This window comes from Podarcis erhardii (assembly GCF_964252035.2).
Source record: "Podarcis erhardii genome assembly, chromosome: 2".
Lineage (NCBI taxonomy): Eukaryota > Metazoa > Chordata > Lepidosauria > Squamata > Lacertidae > Podarcis > Podarcis erhardii.
The window spans coordinates 95312392-95338189 of record NC_138498.1 but is presented as its reverse complement, the minus strand read 5'-3'; the positions used below and the strand labels follow the sequence as shown (position 1 = coordinate 95338189).

Sequence of the window (25798 nt, the reverse complement as noted above, 5' to 3'; positions counted from 1 at the left end):
GAAGAATCATCTTTGCTTCTTCCAGTACACTGGTATTAGTTTGCCTGTCTTCCCAAGTGATGTGTAAATTTTATTGGAGACACCATTGATGAAATCTTTCAAGGAAGCATAGAGTGTGACTGAACCCCACTCCACCCCATCAGTGTCTTTAAGGAAGGATATTCTAGGCTAAATATAATCCTAGTACAGTCATACCTCGGAATGAATACGCTTCAGGTTAGGCAAATTCGGGTTGCGCTCCGTGGCGACCCGGAAGTAACAGAGCACCTTACTTCTGGATTTTGCTGCATGCGCATGCGCAGACTGTCAAAATGACATCATGTGCATGCTCAGAAGCACCAAAACGTGACCAGCGCATGCACAGACGCGCGGACCCGGATTACATTCGCTTCGGGGTGCAAACGGGGCTCCGGAATGGATCCCGTTCACATCCCGAGGTACCACTGTAATACTTTGCCTTATTTAATTGGATAATGTACCTTTACGTGTGATATAGTTTATTCATCCACCATGATGTATATTTTTGTGGAAGCTGGTTCTCTTATTATACCTTCCCTTGGCAACTGGATGCAATGTTTCTGTGGTATTATTTACCCCCCCCCCTTTATCTTATTTGATGAAACATGTATGTTGCATATGTCTTGATGAAATTAATCTCCTTGTGTCCTTCAATCCCCTTCTTTACTGTAATGAAAAACTTTAATAAAAATATTGGGCTTGTGCACCTCTCTTCTAAAAGATGGAAAGTTTTGAGAAACTGGAGGGCGGGTTTCAGCACAGCAATAAGGCTGTGATTCTGAAAGTCTCCTGAGCAGGTCCAGAGCTGCTGTCCCCTAATTGTATTTTGGAGGCTTAAAACCCAGAGAATATTGTGAGAAGGTTTACTTTAGCAGAGTTAAACAATCCCCTTTATAAGTTTATGCAGCGATCAGCTTGTTGCTGACTCGTCTGAGTTCTACTAATAAAGATGCCTTCCTGGTTAAAAATCTCTTTGAATCCCTCTTAAAGAATACACACAAGAATCTGATTTATGTTAATATAAAACTATTTTACTCTCAGATTCATTCAGGTTTACAGAACTGAACCTGAAGGCCGGCTTAGGTTACATAACAAGCAAATAAACTATACAGAGGGAAGTTGGTCCTGAGGTGACTGCAACTGAGCAGTTATCTTTCAAAAAAACACACCAAAAAACTACCAGCAACCAGTTAGAACACAGAGGCTGTTAGTCCTCTGTCAGAATGTTGCACTTGACTGCACCTTTACATCCCACAAATATGTGGCTGTAGAACATAATATAGCTGCTATATTGATTTATATGCAACTTCTATGAGCCACCATGAGCCTTGAAAAGACAGTAGCTTCACCTTTTAAACCAATACGCAAATACTTCTAAAGAAACTATTAGAGGTTACCATCCACACACTTTTGCTGCACCAGAAACTGGTGGTTAGGTAAAACCTCTTAAATTGTTTTAGCATAGCTTTCCTTTCTCTCTCTCTCATGGAAGTGGTGAACAATGACCAAGTTATTTTAAAGATGACTCACCAAACTGTGAAGTCCCGGTCAAAATATTTTATCCCCAGACCGGGAACAAGCATTAAGATTGCAAAAGAAATATTTTGACTGTTATCATAAACAGTACACTATCAAACAAAAGTCTTATTTCCAGCACGTTGTAAATCACAGCAACAGTCCTTCACAGGCAGCATTCTTCTGTCAGACATCTGCCCTCAGGCGTCTACAAACACGAAGCCAATTGGTCTTCTTTTTATTAGCACTTCCAGCTGACACTAATAAAGGTCAAAGTGCCACTCCCAAATTTAAAGGGGGGGAAACACCTCAGGAACCTTCTAGAAACCTTTCAGTTGTTTCTTTGCAGAATGATTCCCTAACAAACACACAGCGGTTGAACAGCCTGAGCAATAAAGCAACCTCCTTGTGTTAGCTCATAATGAGATGCGAGCAAACAGACATCCCAAATGGAAACATAATGCACCTCACTTTCTAAGGTACAGCCTAACCTCTCAACAACCTGGGAAATTGTCTGCTTACAAACACAGGCCAGTCAGCTGAAAAATGGAGAGGATGTACACCCCATCCTATTCTCCTGAGAGACATTGAAACAAAATTATTTGACCTTCGGACCAAGTTCATGGTAACTTTTGGATCTGCTTTTCCTTCAGTGGGGGGGGGGAGACTATTTGCAGCTATGAACAGGAAAAACTACCTTATGCTTGTGGGAAATAGTGTTAATACATTCAAGGAAAGGTCATCCTTACCTATCTTGCAACCTTAATAAAATTGGCAAACAATCATTTCTACCCAGGCTGGCACACCTTTGCTGGACAGAGGGAATCTGGCCAGTGCCACCCATGCTCTGGTAAATACCAGGCGGAACTATTTTAATGTGCTCTATATGGGGCAGCCCTTGAAGACTATCTGGAGTTTACAACTAGTGCAAAAAGCGGTGGTAAATGTATGGGGGGGCACTAGAATGTTTTGTTGATGATTGATTGGCAGCTAGTACACATTAGAGAGGTGCCTAGCGCATATTAAAAGATTTTGTGCTAAATAAGAACATAATATGAGCCTGCTGCATCAGGGCAATGGTCCACCTAGTCCATCATCCTGCTCTTACAGTGGCCAACCAGATACCTGTAGGAAAACTGCAAGCAAGACTTTAGCACAAGAGCACTCTCTCTTTCTGTGTTTTCCAGCAACTGGTATTCAAAAGCATGCTGCCTTATTTTTTTGCCTCAACCTGCATCACTTTGCACTGGTTTGCATTGTTCCACCCTTACACTCATTTTGGAAAGGTACTTTTGGAGTTCTTCACAATCTCTTTTTGTTTTAATGGCCCTGAACAATTTTTTATCGTCAGCAAACTTGGCCTGTTGATTTTGATGGGAACAACCCAAAGGGATTTCCTTTTCTTCCAGTGTTTTGCTTTGCGGGCACCAATTCAGTGACATTAGATAGGTGCCCTTTGGTTGTACTACACAGAGAGCAAGGATTCTATTAGCAGCAGTAATAGCACCGGTGATTATGTAACAAATCCTTAGCTGATAGCCTTAACATCTTGTGTACAGTTTCAGTATAGATGCTGCACATATTTTAAAGACTGTAGTTTATGCTGCTTTTCGAAAGACATGCCACAAACTATATTGCTGCAATACATCTCCCTTCAATGTCTGGTAAAGCTTGATTCCAGAAGATAAAAGAAGTCAAGGAGAAGTACCAGTATGGGCTAAACTGAAAGAAAGAAAGAAAGAAAGAGATGAAAGGCAGGATAAACTCCAGCTTTTTCAAGGGAAAAAGTCAGCTAAGTTCATCTCTCTGAGAGTGGCACGTAAGTCAAATGCAGGGTTCCACTCCAGGCAAATGGATGATAAATTCACCAGCATCCCTGAGATGGGGGAAAAGATGGATCAATGGGAATTATGTTACATGATAAGAAACTAGCTGTGTGCTGAGTGAGTGAGTGAATGAATAAAGAAATATATCATGTTTAAATAAGAAAACTAGGGAAGATGACAAGAGGCAGGAGCATCACTCTGAGCAAAATTTATAGCTGGGAAAGCTGAGAAACAGCCCAGAGAATGCTAACCAATTGTCTTACACAAATGCGGCAAGATCTTTTACAAAGTGTTTTTCAAGCTATACTGTGAGGATGGGAGCAAATTGGAAGTAGGACAGAATGGACATGTCATTAGACTTAAGAGGAAAAAAACATTCTCTGGTTCACTGACTGTTTAGGGATGGAGGAGAAATTTGTTCAGGCCACATTTTAAAGAAAACTGACCTGATTTGCAGATCCTGGACATATATGTAGAACAGCCATCTGTCAGTTTACTCACTTCTCAAAAAATTTGTAACGCAGCTTTGGTTTTAGATCTAGGCCTACATACACAAAATGCATATTTCACATGGAAAATGTGTATAAAAATGTATTTTATGAGAAAAGGCAAGGAAAAGAAGACAATGTCTTAGGGAAAGAGTGCATATGAAAAATGCATACGGTTTAAATGCAAAATGTTCATGTATTTTTAATCTCTAAAAGGGGAGTAGAATAAAGCTACGACTTTAGGCATAAGAGACTGACACAGAATGGACACTGACTGATCTGTCCATTCTTAACATTGTTTCCATTTATTCAGCCCTCATACTTGGATCAGGAGAAGGAAGGGCTAGGGAGGAGAAGTTACCAGAAGTGACAATGGCAAGGGACACCAGCAGAGAGAGACAGGCAGAGACAGGTCTGGCAAAGGTGGGATAGGGAGTTCAGACATACTGAAATGTGCATTTGTTTATTTGCTTCCACCTGGCCTGCCAACTCCTCTCTTCCTGTGGCACACGTGGTGATGGAAGTGAGTAGGAATCTGAGAGCTGGTCAGGAACCCAGAAAATGCAGGTGGCTCAACTGTCTGCATCCAAAGGCTCATTGAGATTGCGAGTGGTACCTGGAAGGAGGAATACCTGGAAGGAGGTATTCTTGCTCCTCCTGCAAAGAAACCATAGGTTCCAAGTCCAAGCTGAGCCGAAACAGGACATCCTGTGCAGTTTGGCCCTTTGGGTCATTGGCACTAGGGACAGCAACAACTGTAACTAGGGTCCCCAATGCCTCTGGTTTCCATTTAAAAAATAACCATTTATAAAAACGTGGAAAAGCAGCATCGTCTTACTCTAATTTTGTGAGAGATTAGGAGCCAAACCTAACAAATGCATATTATTGGAAGTCCCAGAGTTGTACTGATGATAGACAGATTCTCAGACCATAGAAATACAATTAGTTGAGGAGGATCTGTATGATGTCATTTCCCCTCCTCTCCAGGAGAGGAAGGAGCATAGTACTTCCTGTCCCCCACCCCATCTTCTTTTGACCAGCGTTGGATGCAGACATGCCTCTGCTTGCTCCAGCTCATGCAGAGGCCTGATGCTTGTTACACTGTAAACATAAGTATTTTGCCTGCGTAGTTTTTACTGCCACTGTTGCTGTGAGCCAATGCATGTTTGAAGTTTGTAAATATAATTGTAAACTTAATTCCCAAGTAGTTGCCTGATTCTTTGTTAAGCAGGGTAAGAAAGGGAGAGCCAGCTTACTTCATAGCTGGACTTGCTCATTCAGTCATTCAGCCTTTATTGGACTTGCTCATAACAAGGTTTTACAGCATAATTCCTATGAATTTAATTTTGTTGTCAAGAGAGGGATTTTAAACTCTTTTCAGCCCACACGCATAAGCTCCTAGAGGGATAAATTGCAATTGATATATCCCCTCTTACCTGTTAAAACTTATCCCACAAATTTTGCTTAACTAAAATTGTGGTGGCTACACTGCACCATCACATTTCTTCCTGTTATTACTGATGATTCAGAGGTGTTTTTTTTTACACAGCCTTACCTGAGAATGGGACTCCTCCTGCCTGAATATCAAAGCAGATGGCAGCAGCAGTAGCAGGAAAAAAGTATTGAATGGGGACATTTGTGTGCAACCTTTTCCCCACCAGCCCTTACTATGAAGATGAAAACAAAAATCACTTAAAATCTTTAGACTCAGCAGTAATATAAACATGCATACGTGGGCTGCATCATGCCATTAAAACTATCTGATGGGATTGTGCTCTTGTTTATTCCTTCGTTCATTCTCCACTGAGATTCTTATACTGAACAAATACTTCCTCAGGGAAGATGGGGAGGCCCACTAACGTGAAAAATGGAGAATGGCATCTTTTATTTAAGCTGACAAATTCCATTTTATTATTCAGGGTCCGTAACCACCTCTGTTCCGACATGGAAGAGAACTTTGAGTGATCAGGTGTGAGAGCAATTCAAACACAAGCCTGAGACACTCCCAACTGCTGGAAGACGGTGAAATTTCAGTCTAGCCAGTAGAAGATTTTAAAAAAAACAGAAAAGGGAGATGGAAATAGACAAATTGAGCTAAACGAATACTGAAATCATTTATGGCAGCAAGACAGCCAGGCATGTAGTGGCAAATATTTAACAAATAAAACAAATTACTAAAAGGAGGAAGCCTGTTATTGAGCTTCTTGCACCAAAGAGTCATTGCTGTTTGGAAGGAAAGTGAAAGAGGCAACTAAAATTAGGCACCTGAGTAACTCTGGAAACCAATTGCTGTGGGGTGGGACTAGTTACCTGCCGTGCCTAGTATTGGACAGTGCTGCAGTTTCTTGCTATGTTTTGCAAGCAAAATGCCTGACAAGTAGTAGTACCGAAACAAACACAAACAAACAAACAAACCTGTAGGAAACAATAGGTCATAGCCACTGCCATTGTTGATGGGTTGGGTTTCATACAAGAAATCACAGGGAAATTTTTCCCCCTGAGAATATTGAGCAAAATAGATGCCTCCCATCCAATAGCACTGTCTGAAAATTTATGTATTCATTTACTAAATTTGCATACCATACTTCACCCCAAAGGAGTCCAGGAATCTTCAGTGCAGCATCCTTGAAGCTGGTACAGCAAAGAGGCATTTCCCCATGATCCCACCTGCCAGCCTGGCTTGTACAAGAGGCAGGGTTGTAGCTATGCCACTCCACCAAGCCTTGCCACTGCTGGCCAAGATTTTGGACTCCAAACTTACATTGGGCTATGCCTTGATGAGAGATTGATTCTCTGTCCTGATGACTCTCATGATCTGCAGTTGTCAAGGCATGTTAACAAAGAGAATTGTGATATCTTGCCAGGGAGATACAGGGCACTTTAAACCGATAGTGGTTTGGCTTGGGAAAGGACCATAGCTCGCTGGGAGAGCTCCTGAGTGACACTCACGGGGTCCCAGGTTCAATCCCTAACATCTCCCTTTAAAAACCATTGGATAGAAAATGATGTGAAAAACCTCTGCCTGGGAACCAGAATAGATTATACTGGGCTAGATGGAAAAATAGGTATTAGTTTTTTTCCCCTATATGTTGCAGTGTCAGACACTTACCAGGATGAAGGAATGCATACCCCTTTCACGCAACTGTATTATTTTTCCAGTCTCTTGGGTGAGCCAAATGCTCCCAATCAACCAGCCAGGATACTTTCTATAGCAGTAACAGAAATGGGGAACAGGGAATGCAGCATGCATATTTATCTGCAGAATATAGACATCCAGAAAGAGGACCCCTCTCACTATACTGTATTCTAGTTCAGGTTTTATGACGTTCATACCTAGGATTAATTTGTTAAAAAGAAGAAGTAATCCCTAAAATCATTAAAACGGTTCTGTCCTATTGTTCATGTCAAGCATAATAATTATGGGACTAACACCTCCTATAAGCTCTAAATCTAGTTACAGCCTTTGAATATTGTCATACAATTTAGTGGATTAAAGAACAATCTCTGGTGTTATTTGATATGATCAGCTTCATTGAATCCAGGTACTTAAAAGGTAGGTGAAGGGGAAAGGAACTTCATTTTTTTTTTTTTAATGTCTCAAAAGAAATTCATTTGATCCTTTGCTCCGGAAGATAAATTAGTTTGTACTTCAGTGTAATATATGAGTGATTTTTGCATCATTTTACTTTACCTGAGACACATCAGATTCTTTTATAAGGTACATATTTGCAGTTTACATTCACTTCAGCCCAGAAGAAAAATGAAATTCACACATGCCATTTCAGCTGTCCTTTAAGCTCAAGTTATATTTTCATTTTTATGAAAATGTTTTTCAGTAGTAGGGGGGAACATAGTTTAAGAATGCCCAGTACAGCTGGACTCTATACAGGGGCAACGGCCAGTACCACTTGGACGTGGTGGTAAGATTTATTTACTTACTTAAGTCATTATCCATCCCTTTGTAAACATTTCACAATTGCAATGAGTCAGAGAGAATAGGCAAGAAATGTTGTGCTCCCTGGGAGGGTGGCTTGGGGCCACTGGATGAAACATTTACAGTGGTACCTCGGGTTAAGTAATGAATTCGTTCTGGAGGTCCGTACTTAACCAGAAACTGTTCTTAACCTGAAGCACCACTTAAGCTAATGGGTACTTCTGCTGCCACCGCGCTGCCAGAGCACGATTTCTGTTCTCACCCTGAAGCAAAGTTCTTAACCTGAGGTACTATTTCTGGGTTAGCAGAGTCTGTAACCTGAAGCGTATGTAACCCGAGGTACCACTGTACAATGGAATTCTATGTGTGTTGTTCTGAAGTTATGTCTCATTGTATTCAATGGAGCTTAATCCCTAGTACTGTAAATGAATTTAGGGTTACAGCCTAAAATGACTAAAAATAAGTTATCAAGACCATGAAGAACAGCCTAATATATTAACAGAAGTTCCAGTTACAGATAGGTAGCCGTGTTGGTCTGCCATAGTCAAAACAAAACAAATTCCTTCCAGTAGCACCTTAAAGACCAACTAAGTCAGTTCTTGGTATGAGCTTTCGTGTGCATGCACGAAGAAGAAGTGTGCATGCACACGAAAGCTCATACCAAGAACTGACTTAGTTGGTCTTTAAGGTGCTACTGGAAGGAATTTGTTTTATATTAACAGAAGAAGAGCTAAAGTCACCTGCTACATCTCTCATATTCTTTTTTAAAAAACCATTGTATTTCTTAAGTCACTATCAGTCTAGTTAGACTGGGTTACCGAGACAGAAAATTCCACAAAGCACCACCACCATGGAGGCAGCCTTGCCCTTATTGCTGTCTGTCTCACCTCAGAATAAAGAATCAAACCTCTTCTGAAGACATTAAATCATGTGTTGGGGGAACATATAGAGGATGAGGCGCTCTTTCAGTTGTCTTGTACCAAAATTGTTCAGGGTTTTGAGATTGAATCTGACAGCCAGAATTGGGCTGAGAAATCCCTGGAGGTCAGCAGAGCTCTATAAACACGAGTGTTTAACATGCTCCCTGGGGTCAGATCCCATTACTAATCTTGCTGCCACCTTCTAGATCAACTGAAGACTATGAGTACTTTTGAAGTGACACCAGCATAAATCACCACTTTTTCTTTAGAAAAAATAATTTCTACTTTGTCAATTGTTTCAAAAAGCTTCTCCGTCGTTGGAGATTCTGTGTACTAAAGCTGGAAACTGTAGAAGGCGAGAATGCTTAGATCCTGCTTGCTGGTTTTTTCCCCACAGGAATCTGATTGGCCACTGTGAGAACAGCATGCTAGGCTAGATGGGTCCTTTCAGTCCACACTTTTAGGCATAAGAATGTAAGAACAGTAGATCTCTGTTGAATCAGACTATTGGCCTATCGAGCCCAGAATTCTGTTCTCACAACACTGTCTCTGGGAAGTCCACAGTCAGAACATGAGAGGAATATCCATCTCTCCACTTATGATTCCCAGTAGTATTTTGAGCAATACGCCTGAAGCCAGCACAAAACATTTTGCTGCCTGAGGCAGAGCAGTAAATCAAGGTGCAAAATATCTGAGGCTGGTTGAGATTGTTTTTTAGCATCTTAGATAGAAAGTCCCACAAACACATCCTTCTCTTCCCTTCCTGGCTGTAAAAATGCAACAACTGTGTATCAAATGACAAATAGCTCGTTGCCCTTTTAGGGCATCCAAAACCAGCTGCCTGATTTTGGTCATTCATTGCACTCTACCTTATGGTAGGGCTGGCCCTGTGCTATAGCATCGCTATGAATTGTAACAAATGGATGATGTAAGGAGCCTTCCCTTGAGGCTGCCCTAGTCATTGCTCCCTGTTTTCATTTCTTATGCCATTAAACAACACTAAAGGATAAATGATGAATAATCTTGACAACAAAGGTGGGCATGGGATTTTAAGAGATGAGGCATGCTGTAGCTGTCAGCTGTCATTACTGACTTTTTGCCAGCAAGCTGCTTTGGAGATCAACTGCATTAGATCAATGGCAGCATGAAAACTTCACAGGGAATTAAACACACTTTTGATCAGGTTACTGGGTACATATTCAACAAACATACTGAATAATATTAAAAATTCACCAACATTATTTCTCAAAAGCAATCTCCATGCGACACTGAGGTTCAAATAGCTGTCACTTTTATATTTGTGTAATGCTCATATATAGAGTCTGCACTGATTATTTCACAAAGTAATCATACTGTAATTATATATCATGCCTACATATAGGAATTAAGCAGCAATTGAAAGGCACAGAAGCAAAATGTAATTATACATCTATCCTATTTTGCCTGTATGCTTGGAACTCTTTGTCAACAAATAAATACGAATGGCTCATGATTTGGCTGGCTAAACTATAGAGGAAAGCGATTAAAAAAACCCCCATTCTCCAAGTATTTAGCAATTTTAGGAAATGGGCATGAACTAAAATCTGATTTATGCTTTACATTGGAGACTTTTACTTGCTGAGTGTATATCACTCATCTACTAAGAGAAAAACCATGTAAAATATGGTGCACATATCTGTAAATACAGAAGAACCCACACACCAATTTTAAGTGTCAAGGATGAGTTACATGGCCTTTTCTTAGTCTAGCTAAAGATCTGGCACAGATTTCTACCACTAATTTGCTCATGTTGGCTTGGAAGCTTATGAAAGCCTGTGCCTTGTTATTCATAATCTGCTTCCCCCTGCATTGTTAGGAAAACAAATGAATTTCTCTCTCTCCCCTACACTGGCTCATTTTAAAACTACATAATCCAGCATGCATTTATACATGACATGACCACTTAAAGTACAAAATAATCAGACTCCGCTCTACATTCTGAGTTTCACAGCAAATGCATTTTCTATGCATATTTAATGAAATATAGCATAAGTCTTTTCTATTTTAAACATAATGCTTCCCCCCTGTTATTGCAGTGGAAGTCAAGTTTCATAAATAAAACCTTAATTAAAACAATATTCAGTGGAAAGACTTGGCTATGCCTTTTTATGCCCATGCTTTTCACCATCACCATAGATTATATTTTGGTACCAAAGCATCATTCCCATTAAAGCTAGTTTGAGTGAGCCTATGACAGAGTCTAGTTACATTTGGGGGTGGGGGGATACGCAGATTGGACAATCCTATGGGAATGGAGAAGCTGTTAATCCTTGTTACTATCCCTCTCTTCTGCAGGTGCAACAGCTATGCATGAAAAATTGCAAAGTCACTAGGAAATCAGTGGTCTCAGTTCTCTGCTAAAAAGAGAATTCCAGCTAGCCATCTTGCATCATTTCCTGTCTTCTAACATGGTACCTGCAAGAGAGAATAAGCAAAATCACAGGATCATAAAATGGTGGAGGTGGAAGGGACCTTTGGGTTTCTAATCCAATCCTCTGCATTGCTGGAATCACAGCTAAAGAGAGAAATTTTGGATTTCGTTGCACTCATGCTGGATCACACCTTGCATTGGGCACCTGCTTCTGCTTGAGCCACTCATTTACCATTGGATTTTTTCTTAAGCCTGGGAATGTCTGCTCATCCCCTCCTAAGAGATGGATGAGGTTTGCGACACCACCCAGGATCCTGCCAGGTGCTACTCACCTGCCTACAGGGTCAGGGCCATCTTAAGCATATCCAGTGTTGTGGTGCAAAGCTCCCTCCAACGCCCCATTTCCCAGAGTTTTTTAGGGAGGACGACGCTGCCGGCGGGGCTGGAGGAGGCAGGCAGCGGCTGGAGGGCGGCTCCTCAGGTGAAGAGGCAGAGGTTAGACACGGTGCTTCTTGGCTCAGCTGGCCGCTTCGTGCTGTGGTGGCCATGGCAGACAGAGACTCCGGGTGCGGTGCTGCTTCTGCACAGCATGGCAGAGGCGGGCGAGGGCGGCGAGCTGATGTCGGGAGGTGCTGTGTCCAGCCTTCGCCTCTTCCCTGGCGCCCTCCAGAATTTGGCGCCCTGGTGCCCTGCACTACTAACATCTATGGATAAGATGTCCCTTTACAGGGTGTCCGTCACCCAGCCCCCATCTTGGCAGGGCAATGGGCTGCTGGCTGGGGTGAGGGCCAAGAAAAGGCCAATGCAGTGGCATTTGCAGGGGCCCATTAAAGGGCTGATTCACTGGCCCCAGAGCGGTGGCAAATAGGTCGAGCTCCTGGCTTTGATGAGGTGGGAGGGCACGCTGTGTAAGTTCACGCTTTGCAGTCCCCTCCCACTGCACTTGACTGCCCTGCACATCCTCAGCCCCTGTTGGTTGAGAGGGATACCTTCCAAGGCCGAAGCCAAGGTTCCTACACCTGAAATTCAGTAAAATTGTGGCCTAATTTTAACCCATACATGGTTGTCATGTCTCATTTGAGGGGGGGTAGGCTTCGGGGACAGGGTTTAGCACATGGGCTCGCAAATATATGCAAGAAAATGTATATAATTATATATCACAAAACTGCCAGTCATGCACTTGCTGTGTAATTTATGCATACATTTTAATGGGAATGATGGAAGGGATTAGCATTAGTTTGCTTATGTGCGTATAGAGCGAAAAGGAGAATGTGGGTAGGGGACTAAACTGACTTCAGTGAGAATTCATGCCCCATTCCAGCCATTAGCTCCTATGGCCAACTCTTTCGTTATGCAAAGAGATACTCAGAATACTTCTTATCATAGATGTCAACCTTCCCTTTTTTGCGGGAAATTCCCTTATTTCAGCCCCATTTCCCGCTGCTTTCCGCTGCTATCCCACATTGTTAGATAGACTGTCCCCGGGACAGGTGAGGCTATTGACCCCTTACTTTCAAATCCAAAAGTTGACAGCTATGCTTCTTATATGGCCATTCACTGCAGAAAGAAAATGTTCTGTTCATTTTATCAGCACTCCCTTTCTGCAGATATTGTATTCTATGTGTGCTAAATGTGTGTATATACGTAAATATAATATGCAAGTGTACAATTGTAATAATTTATGTTTTAATATGATTAAGTTTATGGTACCAGGGTGGAGATGGGAGAGAACATGAGCCAATTCAAAATCAAAGGAGGAATTAGAAAGCCATCTATGTGGTTTAGCCCAATGCAAAGATTTCCCCCCTCCATTCCATCTCTACTTTCAATTGCCCACATTTGACCTAAGAAGTATAATCACTATTATTGCACTAACCATCCCTTTTACACACGCTCAGGATATTTCATGCATCCACTTTGGTGAGAATAAGCACTCTGTGCAATCTTTATCAGGACCTAAAGGTCATCTATAAGAAAGAAAATTGTTCCATCTTACAAGGAAGTAAGAGCCCCAAATAAGAGATAACAAAAATCAGCCTTTTCTCCTCCTAACTTTATAACCGAAACTGGCTATGGAACACATTCTGAATGCTACTCCATCCCTCTAGGGCAGGGATCAGCAAACTTTTTCAGCAGGGGGCCGGTCCATTGTCCCTCAGACCCCCAGACTATATGGGGGGGGGGGAATGACCGAATTCCTATGCCCCACAAATAACCCAGAGATGCATTTTAAATAAAAGCACACATTCTATTCAAGTAAAAACACGCTGATTCCCAGACTGTCCGTGGGCCGGATTTAGAAGGCGATTGGGCTGGATCCGGCCCCCGGGCCTTAGATTGCCTACCCATGCTCTAGGGGGCCTCTCCTCACAAGGTAAGCAGATTGATTACTCAGGAGTTTCAACAATACGTGTATATTGATGCCTTTAAATGGAACAGACAGAAGAGGTTCTTCCATAAAGCGGGGAGAATCTATCGCCTTATGAAATCACTAATGGACAATTTAAGAAGGAGCAAAATTATGGGTGGCACCATCTGTAAGGGGGAACTGATGTTGCACAATGGATAAGGGGTATGGTCTGTGCACTGGAAATGCTATCAGTTCAAATTTCAACTCACCTGTGATTTCACAGTGGTGCCATGCTGAAATCACTCCTCCAGTTTCTCAAAAAACAAAACAAAACAAACCAATCAAAACTTTTCCTCAACCTGCTAAAGAACTCGCCCCCCCCCTTTTGCTTTATTCTCAGGGCACTTTAGGTTTATTTTGAGAATTTCTGTGGGTACAGGGTTTTGAATGTACTGTGTCATTGCAAGGTAGTGAAGGGTAGTGTGGTCTTTTTTCTCTCTTTACAGTAAATATTTCTCCAGCAAACTGCAGCCTCCCTGACTGCTTACACTTCCTGTTCTGGAGGGGGAGGGGGAATCCCATGAGGCATTATTGCATGATGTCATTTCCTGGGCTTTCATTGGAAATGCCAGCATCTGGGAAGGCTGCAGAGTGCAAATCACTGGTGTGGTGATTTGCAGAATGAAAAGAAAGGACAACCACAATGCTCCTTTTACCACCTTAAAAGCACAACAAAAGCCTTGTACCCCACCCATGAGAATTTTACCAATATTCTCTCTCCCCATTGGTAATTTTCAAACACAATGTTTGCAGAAAACATGGAAGGGACTTTTGCCATGGCACTAGCTCATGGACCACTCATTGTTTCTCAAAGCAGCACATGAGGTGCACATGCAATTATGCACCTGAAGCCCTTTGAAATTCACCAAAACCCCACAAGTTAGATGTTCGGTGGAGAAGGAGAAGAGGAACTGAATCCTGACCCCCTTCCCCAAAGCTAATGTCTGTTAACTTTAGAAAGGGCACCATAACATATTTCCCAATAGTTGGTTAAGAGGACTATTTCCATAGGACTTATTTATGCATTAGGTTCACCCTCCAGATACAGTTACACACATGGAAGCTTGCTCCTGCATGTGTAGGGCTCCCAATTGAATCAGAACATCTATCTATAATATGAGAATTATAATGACCCAGTGATAATTGTACTGGCCTACCTTAAAGGGGTATAATTGTCATATCTGCGAAAGGTTTTTTGTGCATTTCTGACAAAATACAGTATAGAAGCTGCTGCATTTTCTTCTTATTCCAAATTGCCCCAATCTGGTTAAAAAAAACCAAAAGCACAGTAAAAGCAAAAGATTGAATTTTCACATTCAATTCCCCGAAATTTATTTCATCTGCAGTCCAAAGAGAGGTTTGTAGCAATCTCCAGCTTCACTTCCCACAATGACACATGCAAGTAGGAGATTCCATCTGACAGAGCAGCAGAATGTGATGCCTTGAAAGGAGCTCTGAGGGAGGCAGCAGGGTAAGTTAGCTACGAAAAAAGCTGCCCATTAGTCTTCTATCTTTCACATTCCTTTGCAAAATACTGATTTGGCCTCCACTATTAATGAAGACTCACTGATGCATGAACTAATTCCTATGTCTGTAATTTTGTCCCTGCAAATTGGTGTTTAATTGTCTGCATGGGGAAAAAAATTAGCGGGGGTTACACTGTCGCTAAAGATGAACTCGCTGATACTCATCAAAGGCAACACTTAAATGCCATGTTTATTGCCCATGATGGATCTTGTCTTAGTGTGCTGCTTAAAGACAAGGAGTTGCTTTCATATATGCTGTTGTAGATTGTGTGTGTGTGTGCAAAAACTGTTGAAATTTGCCTTATTGAAACAGTTCACTTCTACATGAGAGAGTATGTGGCCCATAAGTCATCATCTTCTCTGCCCTCCTCATCCCAGAAATGCTCCATTTATGGGGTTTCCATTGGCCTATGCTTTGGGCAACTGCTGCAGGGATCTCAGGTTCAGTGAAGGACCACTACTGGTGGCAGTCAGCAGAGCAAAGCCACATCCCAACTGTCTTTGGCATACCAGATCACGGGTTTGGATTGCTCTGTGAGTTCTGCGGAGCTCAGTGGGTTTTATTTCTGATCCTATTTTGCCTTAAGAAAGCTTTGCATTGTTTAAGTCTACATTTGGGTTGCTAGTTCCCCCCTCCTCCACCCTTTCTGCTCTGCCGTTTTATTCTACAACCTGAAACAAATAATAATTAAAGTGATGGATGGTGCCAAAAAGGAATGGAGGTGAGTGATTGAAGAATTACAGCTGCGACTTTTCACTTGTATCCACTTTTGCAAATGGCAGGGGAATACAAGGAGGCTTGCTAGATTGGCCAAAAAGGGTAAAAACATGGAGCAATGCTGACAAATAAACCAAAATTGTATTACTGTCTCAAAACTCAAACCATCATTCATTCTGATGAAGAAGAATAAAATCAATGAAATGAAGCTTTTTCTTTTTTTTAACCCAATTTGTTTTGGGTTTTTACTTTAAATCCATTAAAGAACATGCATTTTTAACCTCTACATGCCCATTAGGAATAAATGGCAAACATTTATCAAATGCGGACAGCTAAAGTTGAATGTAATTTCTGTATCAGAGGCCAAACATTGCAAAAAGTTATTAATGGATATGGTGCTGTGAATAGTTCTTATAAGATGTGGTTTGTATGAGCAAAGGAAAAGTAATGTGAAAATTATTTCTCTCTCTCTCTCTCTCTCTCTCTCTCTGTGTGTGTGTGTGTATGTGTGTGTGTGTAAGAAACAGGAGAAAATATTCCAGAGTGCCACTTTGTGCCTTTGAACAAGCCTAACCTGCATTGGTTTGTCTTTGACATTTTGCATTCCTTTTTAAGGAACCGTTGGGCTCCACAGCAAGACAAAGCAGGAGGTTTGAGAACTATTTAACTTGTTGTTGCAACACTAAGCCATGCCTTCCTAGGACTCAGCTATATTAGTCAAAATACAGCATTATAAGTGCATTATAACATTGTGACTCCAGATGGCACTGTAGAGTTGAAATCGCAACTCAATGATATTTTAAATTGTGAGCTTTTCAACAGGGTTTTTTTTGCAGAGCGTTTTCAGAGTGTTTTTTATAGCTGGGTAGATCTAGCCGAAAACAATAAATGAACTGAACCACAGCTCTCCTTCAAAATCACACTTCTCACTTTCCTGCATCTATTGGAAATATTGGTGGAACACTTTGTCAGAAAGCAGTGCTGTGAAATGATTCCAGGCACAGTTTCTTAATGTGGAGAAGTCTGGGAGAACTCAAAGAAAATAGGCCTGTTTAAACTGACTCCAATATTTAAAGCTCAGAGGAGCTCAGTTGTGGCTAGTCTTTCCAGCAGTAAGGAGAACTGAGTACTCTTAACATGCTATGAAACATAGAGAGAGAGATACATCAGTTCATTAAGAAAGCATATCCATGTTCACTTTTTAGAGAAAATGAGAATGATTTCCCACCTCACTGAGTTAGTAAATGAAAGGACACAGTGTAGATGGCATGTGGCTGGATTTGTTTAATTGATACAACCATGCCACAAAACGCAGACATGATAGTTTTGATCTATCAAGTCAAGAAAGCTTGAAAAAGCAGGAGGCTGAGAGTTTTACATTCCCATTGTAAAATTACAAAAGCACTTAACACACCGGCAAAGATTTATAGAGAACACTGGGTGGGAGTTCCTGAAACACCGTCCTTAGCCCTGAATTAGCAAAAGTCTGATTCCTGCAGAGAATGAAATATCACCAAACATAGCATCTAGAAATTTTCCATGTTAAAGTAAATCTTCTGTACCTTGTTAAGTCTCTTTGGTATGGGGAAGTAATTATTTTAGCAGAAGCATAGGTCAGTACTGCCGGGGGCGGGGGAAGACTGTACATGGGTGATATTATAATAATTACATAGTTTGCAGTTAAATTATTATATCTGTCACATACTACAAGATATGGCCATCAGGTAGAATTGCATAAAATTTGCATAAACTGTGGCAGTAGAAGGAGTCTGGCTCCTAAGACATTAGTTCCCCCTAGTACAGCAGAAAGCAACAGTAGAGGTGGGGACAAAGCTTACCTAAGCACTCCTGTGAAAGGGAGCATATTTGGCCCCACCCTCTTTGCAAGAAAGACCTATAAGATGAGGGGGTGGAACCTCCTGCAGCCTACCCCAAAGGAAGAAGTGCTGGTTTAAGATGGAAAGTACGTATCTAGGAATGTCTATTGAAGATAAACCATTGGGGGTGGGGGGAGGTCAGCAACTTTGTCTGGATTTTCACTTTTGGGAATATGGCAACCCTACAACACTGATGACTTAGGTCTTTATCCTGAGGTGCTGGGACAGATGTGCTGCCCAAGTCAGGAATTACTATGTATTTAAGATGATCAGGGCATGAAAGAATCTCACTGGTCTCAAACAGAGATATAAAACATCATATTGGATGTTAATACAAAGATTTGCCTTTAAAGTCCACAATTTCCGCCCCCTACACAGCATTTATGTGGAATGGCTGTGAAGGATGGTTAAAAAGTCTAGATGCACATGCCATCCATTTCAACCAGGGTAATTAATAATGTTTTCTTAAATTGTTCCGGCATGTCCTTTACACTGAAATTAATTCATATAAGTTGCATAATTGGTTCTGTTAGTTCCATAGCTTATTTATTTGTTTGCTTATTCCAGTTCCATCCCTCCATTTCCTCCAAGGAGCTCAAGGTGGCATCCATGGTTATCCCCTTCCCCTTTTAATATCCACAATAATCCTGTGTAGTAGGTTAGGCTGGAGGAGGCTGCAGCTTGTGGGAGTGCATGTATGCTACTTAGTAGGTTAAGGAGTTGAGGACCACAGAGTTCTAACTGCTAGAGTGGGCTCAGTGACATGAGTGTAGCCAGGATGTGTTTTAGTGGGGGCAGGTTTTTTTGTTAGGGAGGGCAGAACCAAGTTATCTGTGACACAATTGGTGAGTTAAGCATTGCTCAGTGTCGTCAAGCCACCTCTTCTACTGAGAGGGAAGAAGCAAAGCCTATTTCCTGTTCCTTTCTTTCTCTCGCTTCACGCTGCATTCATTGGAGGTGGAGATGCCTCAATTTATCTCACAGCCTCAGACATGTGCTAATTGTGATGAATGCAGGGCAAAACGAAAATGACTGCCTTCTTTCCAGAACTGAGGCTGCGCTGGAGAGGAGAGAAAGGTGCAATCCTATTGAATGAGCAGAAGTCATTTCTTGCTCATGTGTGGATAGTGTTGGCTACAAACCAACAGTGCCTGCTAATCTTCATAGCCTTGTATGAGCAAAAGAGTTCTAATGACATGGCAACACTCTGTACATCCTGCCCAGCATAGCGTGCACTTGTATCTATTTCTTCCATATGAGTTGTGTCCTGTTAACCAATCTGAGAACAGGATGTTGCACTAGACACTGCCATTGGCCTGATATCTCCTTTTGTTCCTATGTGTTTAAAAACATGGTAAAAATACAAAATGGAACCTCTTTTTGAATATTGTATGTTAGAAACATTTTCTGGTTTTGTTTCCTTGCTTTTAAAAAAAATATAAAGAGCTAATGTGCTATAAAATGGGTTTAAAAGGCTGATACGCTGACAGGATCTTTAAGTGTCTCTTTACAGATTGGATTTCATTGTTTACAAAGCCTCCAAGTGAGGGGAAGCATCAATAAAATATTACCGTGGGATGCTAATTTACCTCCCTTTCTTTAATTCATGAAATACAATGGTGTGCTACATATTCTCCTCCAAGTGAAGATGATGCTTAACATTTCTTTCCAAGCTTTTTGACTATTCAAATGCCCACCCTGCCTGCAATTCTGTAATATGATTTGCTCAGAGTTCCGACCTTGGATTATAAAGACATTTGAGTACAAGAGCAATGTTCTCTGCTAACGAGCCGTATTCGTTTTATAGTAACAAACAGCATTCACTTTGCCTGATGAATTGAAAGAACTCGTTGATTCATTGAAAGTTGGAGGTGGCGAATGGCGCTGTATCCATGAAACATTATGAAAGCGCTTGTGCAGATGCAAAGCACCTTCCTCTGAAAACAGTTAGCTTCTTTCTTATGCTTGCAAATTGGCTGGTGTGTCTGAATAGAGATACATCTCCATCTCACTTCATTCACTTGCTTAAATATTCTGATACAAAGGAAGCAAGTGGCTTTGATTATGATGCCAGCGGAGTCAAAACAGGATACATCCACTATTGTGTCTTCTCCCTTGCCTGGCTTTTCTCACCCTTCTGTAGAAATAATAAATGTGAGGTGCAGCTCATGTTAGTTATATATATGTTTGTGTGTGAGAGATAGTGAAAGTCGAATTCCTGGATGCCAAGATCCAAGTTTGGGGCAAGTACTCTTTGGTGAGATAACCCCAGCAGAGATTTGAAATAAATCATGCCTCAAAGTGAAGCGTGAAAATACAGGCTGCTGGACTTTTAAAATATGCAATTCCAAGTGACTTCAAAAATTATGCCCTTTAGAAGTCCCCTTTCAAAGTATCTGTCTTCCCCAGCCCAGGAAAAGACCAAATGTTTGGTAAGTTAAAAACACAGTTTACTTACGTACTCTACAAAGGCCAGATTTGTATGCTTTCCCACACATCAGACAGAAAAGTTGCAGAGGCAGTAAAACTTACCTTAGTAACAAAAGTGGTGACAGTTTCAAAATTATTGGTTTGGGAACACAATAGAGGCTTGTGAAACCCATGCTGAATTTCTCAGGTAGATGGGGGCAGGATATGATATGATAGCCATCTTCAGATATCTAAAGGGCTCTCACATGAAAGCTTGTTTTCTCCTGCTCTGGAGGGTAGAACCTGAACCACAAGAAAAGAGATTCCAACTAAATGCCAGAAGAGCCTGCTGATGGTAAGAGCTATTCTACAGTGGAGCAAACTCCCTTGGGGAGGTGGTGATAGACTCTCCTTCCTTGGAGGTTTTTAAGCAGATGTTGGATGCCCATCTGTCATGATTCCTGTTAAGTTGTGGGTGAACATATCAGACGACACAGCGATTCTTCAGACAGCTTTTGTTTATTCACAGGCCAGAGCAGCACTGGGCTGAAGGGTTCAGTCAACCTACTTATATAGAGCTCAACTACAAAGCAACAGTAACAACTTTCTGTAACTATCCAATCACTGAATGTCACTTTCTAGTCCTTATTTGCGTATGTGGACCTGAGTGAAAACTATCTACAGTATTCCCCTGCTGGCCCAGGGTGAGAACTTCAGTACTGTACATAACAATTCCTACATTTCACGGGGTAGGACTAGCTGAGCCTCGGGGTCCCTTCCAACTCTACAATTCTATGATACTTTGATTTGAATGTGAACATAACCTAAATTTATTTTCATTTCATTTTAGTAAGAAGGAAATCGAACAAACTCCCCTCCACCTCCCAAGCTTCTGCTCATTAAAACCAAAGTTTTATGGGCTGACACAGCTTTGTTTTGTGCCACATATGGATGCATCTGTCAAACTGTGTTAAGCAGCCACATAATTAAACACGGCAGACTCTTTAAAGCCCCTAGAAGTCAAACATCTCTTGGGAAGTATGAGCCAAGTTGCCAAAGTACACTAAAGTGAATTAAAAAAGAAAAAAAGAGCTGTGCATTTAATTAAGGGTGGTGTTTGCTGAGAACATCTCCTTTGCATTGGAATGGAGAGATATTACACAGGTCCACCTTCCATGCCTTTAGGTGTGCGAAAGGGGTGGGCGAATGAATGGCATGCCATACGCCAAGCCTGTTTCCAAGAACTGCAGTGGGAAATGGCAGGCAGGTCCTTTTCTCATCCACCTCCTTCCTTTCCCTTCCCATGTGAATGTCCCATGGTGATTGTCTAGCTATGGGGTTTCACATGATTACAACAATGTCAAACATGCTTATATAACCTAAATGATTGAAATGATCTCCCCGGACATTACCTTTCCTCCTACAAAATCATCTCTCTTCTCCCACCCCCCACCCCCACTTCCAAATCCACACCTAATTATTGTAGCTCATGGCTAAAATGTAAAACATGTCTCATTAGTCATTTAAAAACCCAGGGAATTAGAACCATGCTTCTTTTGCCTTTTGAGAGAAAAAAGCATAGAAATCTAGTTTAAATTTCATATTTTTTCTTCAGTATCTTCGGTATCTTCAGTATTGGCAGTGCATGCAGCAGGCAATTACTTTTTGAATATGGCTATCTTTGATTCCCCCCCCCCCTCCTTTCTGAGATGGCAGGTCCAATGATATATTGTTAGTATATGGACAGAATTAATATCTGATGGACATTTGTGACTCAGATCTGTCCAGGATTTCTTTTGACTACGATTCTGAGCTTTAGTGACAGTAATTCACTTCTCTGCCTCCATTGCAGCCTCAAGCAGCTGTCCAGCAGAGCTTTTTTGTGCTGTCTGGGGTGTGTAAATATATACTCTAGGAAATGGCATTTTAGACCCATTGGAAGTACACTGTGACTTATTTGCAGGTTACATTTGAGGGTAAAGTTGCTCGTCTCCACAGCAATCATGATGGCACATTCACATTCACAACAATCCCCGGCGAGATGTCAAATGCAACATCCACAGCAACATTATGGGATCAATTTCAGTTGATCTGGCCTGATGATGTGCAGAAGGTGCTTGCAAGCAGCTATGTCTGCTGAGTTCTGTGAAATTAACAGCAATGATTTAACTTCATTAGAAGATAACGCATCTTGAAGGCAAACTTACCTGGTCTGTTAGATTTCTGTGCAGTGGCCTTGCTGGTGAGTTCTAAATTCTTCCATGCGTGTGAAGCATCACTACTCAACCAAGAAGAAATGAGGCCCTAGAAAAAAGAAAATAATGCAGCTACAATGTGTTCATATAGTGCAGATTTAGAGCTATCTCAATCACCTCCAGGGCTACAGGAACAGACTAATCATCTCTTCCGGAGGAGGAAGCAAGAACCAACATGTGATCCTGATGACACTCCAGGACAGGGGTAGTTAATACAGTGCTCTCCAGAAGTTGTTGGACTCCAACTCACATCACCCTAATCCAGCATGGTCAATAGTCAGGGGTGATGGAAGCTGTAGCTCAGCAAGATCAGAACCACAACATCCCTGACTTTGCCTTAAAGACCTAGCAACAGCTTTCAAAGTCACACTGCTTTCTTAAACTGTGCTCGAAAGTCCATGTTTGCAGAGAAGTGCTGAGATCGGCCTTGATATAGCCCTATGGTACAAATAAGCATCTGCACTTTTAGAATTTGTCTCTGGAGACCCAGATTGTTCTGCACCAACACATTTTATTTTATGCTTATCTGTTCATCTTGCGTGCTGTGCAATGCGTAGCACCGTTGAAAAGATTTTCTACATGAGTATTATAAGCTTTCAGGTATGAAAGTTGCTCAAAAATCGACTATTCTTATTACCCTCCAGAAAGAACATCTGTGGACACTCTGATTGCATTTCATTTTTAAAGACTTGCCGCTATGCCTATAAACTGAAATGATGGCTGGTTTGGTTTCCTTTAAGCACAGTTTATTGGCTATCTGTAAAAATAGAAGATAGGGGAGACTAGGTAATTTCTGGAGGGTTCTTTTCAAACAGCAACAAAGAGAAAATGCTTTCCATCTGCTGCAAGCCCATTAAAGGTGGAGATGTGGTTATTATTTGTGTCTGAGTTTTCCCTGGAAACGTGTTAAGAACACACAGCAATAATTACAATTTAAATAATCTATCTAAAATATGATGTGGATATTTTTCCCCAGATGGGATCCTGAAAATGTTCAGATTTGTGTGCAGAGAAGCAAGAAAAGAAATCATAACTTCAGATACTGGTGTGTGTGTTTTTCTACAGTGGTAAAAAATCAATGGAAGTTTCATTTTTCAAATATGGCTGCCACAATCCATCAGTTTCTTACAGGTCCAAAGACTCTGTGTGCTGTTCCCTGAATTGAGGTGACTAGGAAGCTGAATCACAAAGCAGATGGACTCCGGTGGCAATTGTTGACAAACATCTGTGAGCCTAGGGTTGCCATATTTCAATTCCTGACACCCACCAAAATTGTTGAGCTTTGTGGGGAAACCTCCCCCACCACCAAATAGTGAGCTTTTGTAGCTGTTTCTGCTGCTTTTTGCCATACATCCAGGTTTTCCCTGACATTTTGCCAATTTGGCAAAATTCTCCCTGATGCCATTTTTACACCCCAAACCAGGACATGTCAGAATTTTTCCTGATATATGGCAAGCCTAATGAACCCAAACCAGCTGCTGGCAAGATCCAGGATTCAGTGGACAAGTACCTCTGCTCAACTCCCCTTGATTCCCCCACAACCGCTGCAGCTCCTTGCCCCACATCTCTGCCCTTTCCTTAGGACAGGTTTATTTTTATTTTTTAATAATATTTATTAAAGTTTTTTAAACAATAAACAAAAAACATACATAATAACATAGTCTTTTCAAATTTCCACATTTCATTCTCCTCTTTGGACTTCCTCACATCTCTTGTTCCTGCATTCTGAACTCACAAATTTTGCTAGCAAATTATTTACTTGTTTCCATTCATATCATATAATTATCCAATATTAAATCTCAAATTTTAGAATTTAAATCACACTTTTGAGATCTTAATTTGAAATATTGTTTATCCAAAATTTGTCTTTTCTTTCAATTACATTCAAATTTATATTCCTTATTACTAATTTGTTGGAGCCGTGTTATTACAAATCTTACATCTTTCTTAGCATTCATACAATTTACAATGTTTTTGTAGATAATCCTTAAATTTCTTCCAGTCCTCCTCCACCAGTTCCTCTCCCAGGTCTCGGATTCTGCCAGTCATCTGAGCCAGTTCCATATAATCCATCAGTTGCATCTGCCATTCTTCCAGCGTGGGCAAATCTTGAGTTTTCCAGCACTTGGCAATGAGTATCCTTGCTGCTGTTGTAGCATACATAAAAAAAGTTCGATCCTTCTTTTGCACACTCTGGCCGACAATGCCTAAAAGAAAGGCCTCTGGTTTCTTAGGGAAGGTATACTTAAATACCTTTTTCAGCTCATTGTATATCATTTCTCAGAAAGCCTTCATCCTTAGGACAGGTTTAGCCAATGCTGCTGGACTCCAAGTCCCGTCATTCCTAACAATTGGCCATGCTGCAACAATATCAGTGTGGAGGACACCACACAGAGTACCAGTGCCTTAGGGTCACCAAACCCCTTGGAGAAGCATTTCACTAGTGGGGCTGCAGTGGAAAAGATGGATGGGAGTTCTTGTTCATGTACAATGTTTTCAGATATAAAACATTTCAGCTCAAAAAGAACTGGTTTTGCTTTGCACAGTGACACAGAGAATGGGCTGAACTAGGGCTATGTTTATTCATACAAACTTCTGCAGAACAAAAATCAGAAGAGGTTGGAAAAGCCCCATCATGGGTTTCAATAGTGTTGACAGCCCTCCCAACACCAGCAGATGTGTGTTGACTGATCATCTTTTCTTCTTCTGGCCCAGTCACAAAAGATGCTCACCATGTAAGCCATGGGGGTGGCATTGTTTGAAGTGGTGTTTGATCAAGGCAGCAACCTCACACATATGTATACATGCCCTGAATGTTCATGTTCACTGATTTACACAATGTTGCCTGATAATTTGATGCAGAGATTCCAGGAGTAGAGTGGAATGATGGCAATGAATCCACAGAAGACACATGGCCAAGCATATTATTTAGCTCCTGCCTTTATGTCTGTACATTAAGTAACTGCCTTTGGATCATGAGTCCAGCATATCAGTATTTTGGTGATTGACATGCTTACCATTTAAGCAAGAGATCAATTTTTCAGATGCCCTTCGTGAAAGTTATGCTTTCAATAAGTTGCAACCTATGGAAAGTGCAAAAGCGCTTTTCAAAATAGCCAAGTATAACCTCCAGAAGTTCAGTAAAAAGTTGATTTGCGAAATCCAGAATTTAGTTCTAAAATCCCTAGGAAGGCTCATCCTTCATTAGGAGGTTCATATGTGTAAACACATCTGTAGAGTGCCTCTTTCAGACTTAACACTTTTATTGGAGTGTTTGCAGCATAATCAGTCTTTGACAAAGTAAAGGTTGCCTGATATTGACTCGTCCTCTAATGAATGAGGAAACTATAGCTGTCAATTTTCTTTCTTTACAGACTCCATAAATTTTCTCTCTTCCCAAGGGGAAATGGACAAAAATGAGGGTGAGATCGATAATGGCTTGAATCTAGAGTAGTCCTTCCATTGAATGCAGCAGTGGGTAATGTAGAGCCC

General features: G+C 41.2%; 1 long non-coding RNA gene across 1 annotated transcript; it reads left to right on the top strand.

The window, feature by feature from the left end:
- Window positions 1-1226: 1226 nt before the first annotated feature.
- On the top strand, window positions 1227-6009 carry LOC309331697. Its single transcript, XR_014151945.1, has 3 exons — window positions 1227-1454; window positions 1883-2012; window positions 5767-6009. It is a non-coding gene; the product is annotated as an uncharacterized lncRNA (long non-coding RNA).
- Window positions 6010-25798: the final 19789 nt, after the last annotated feature.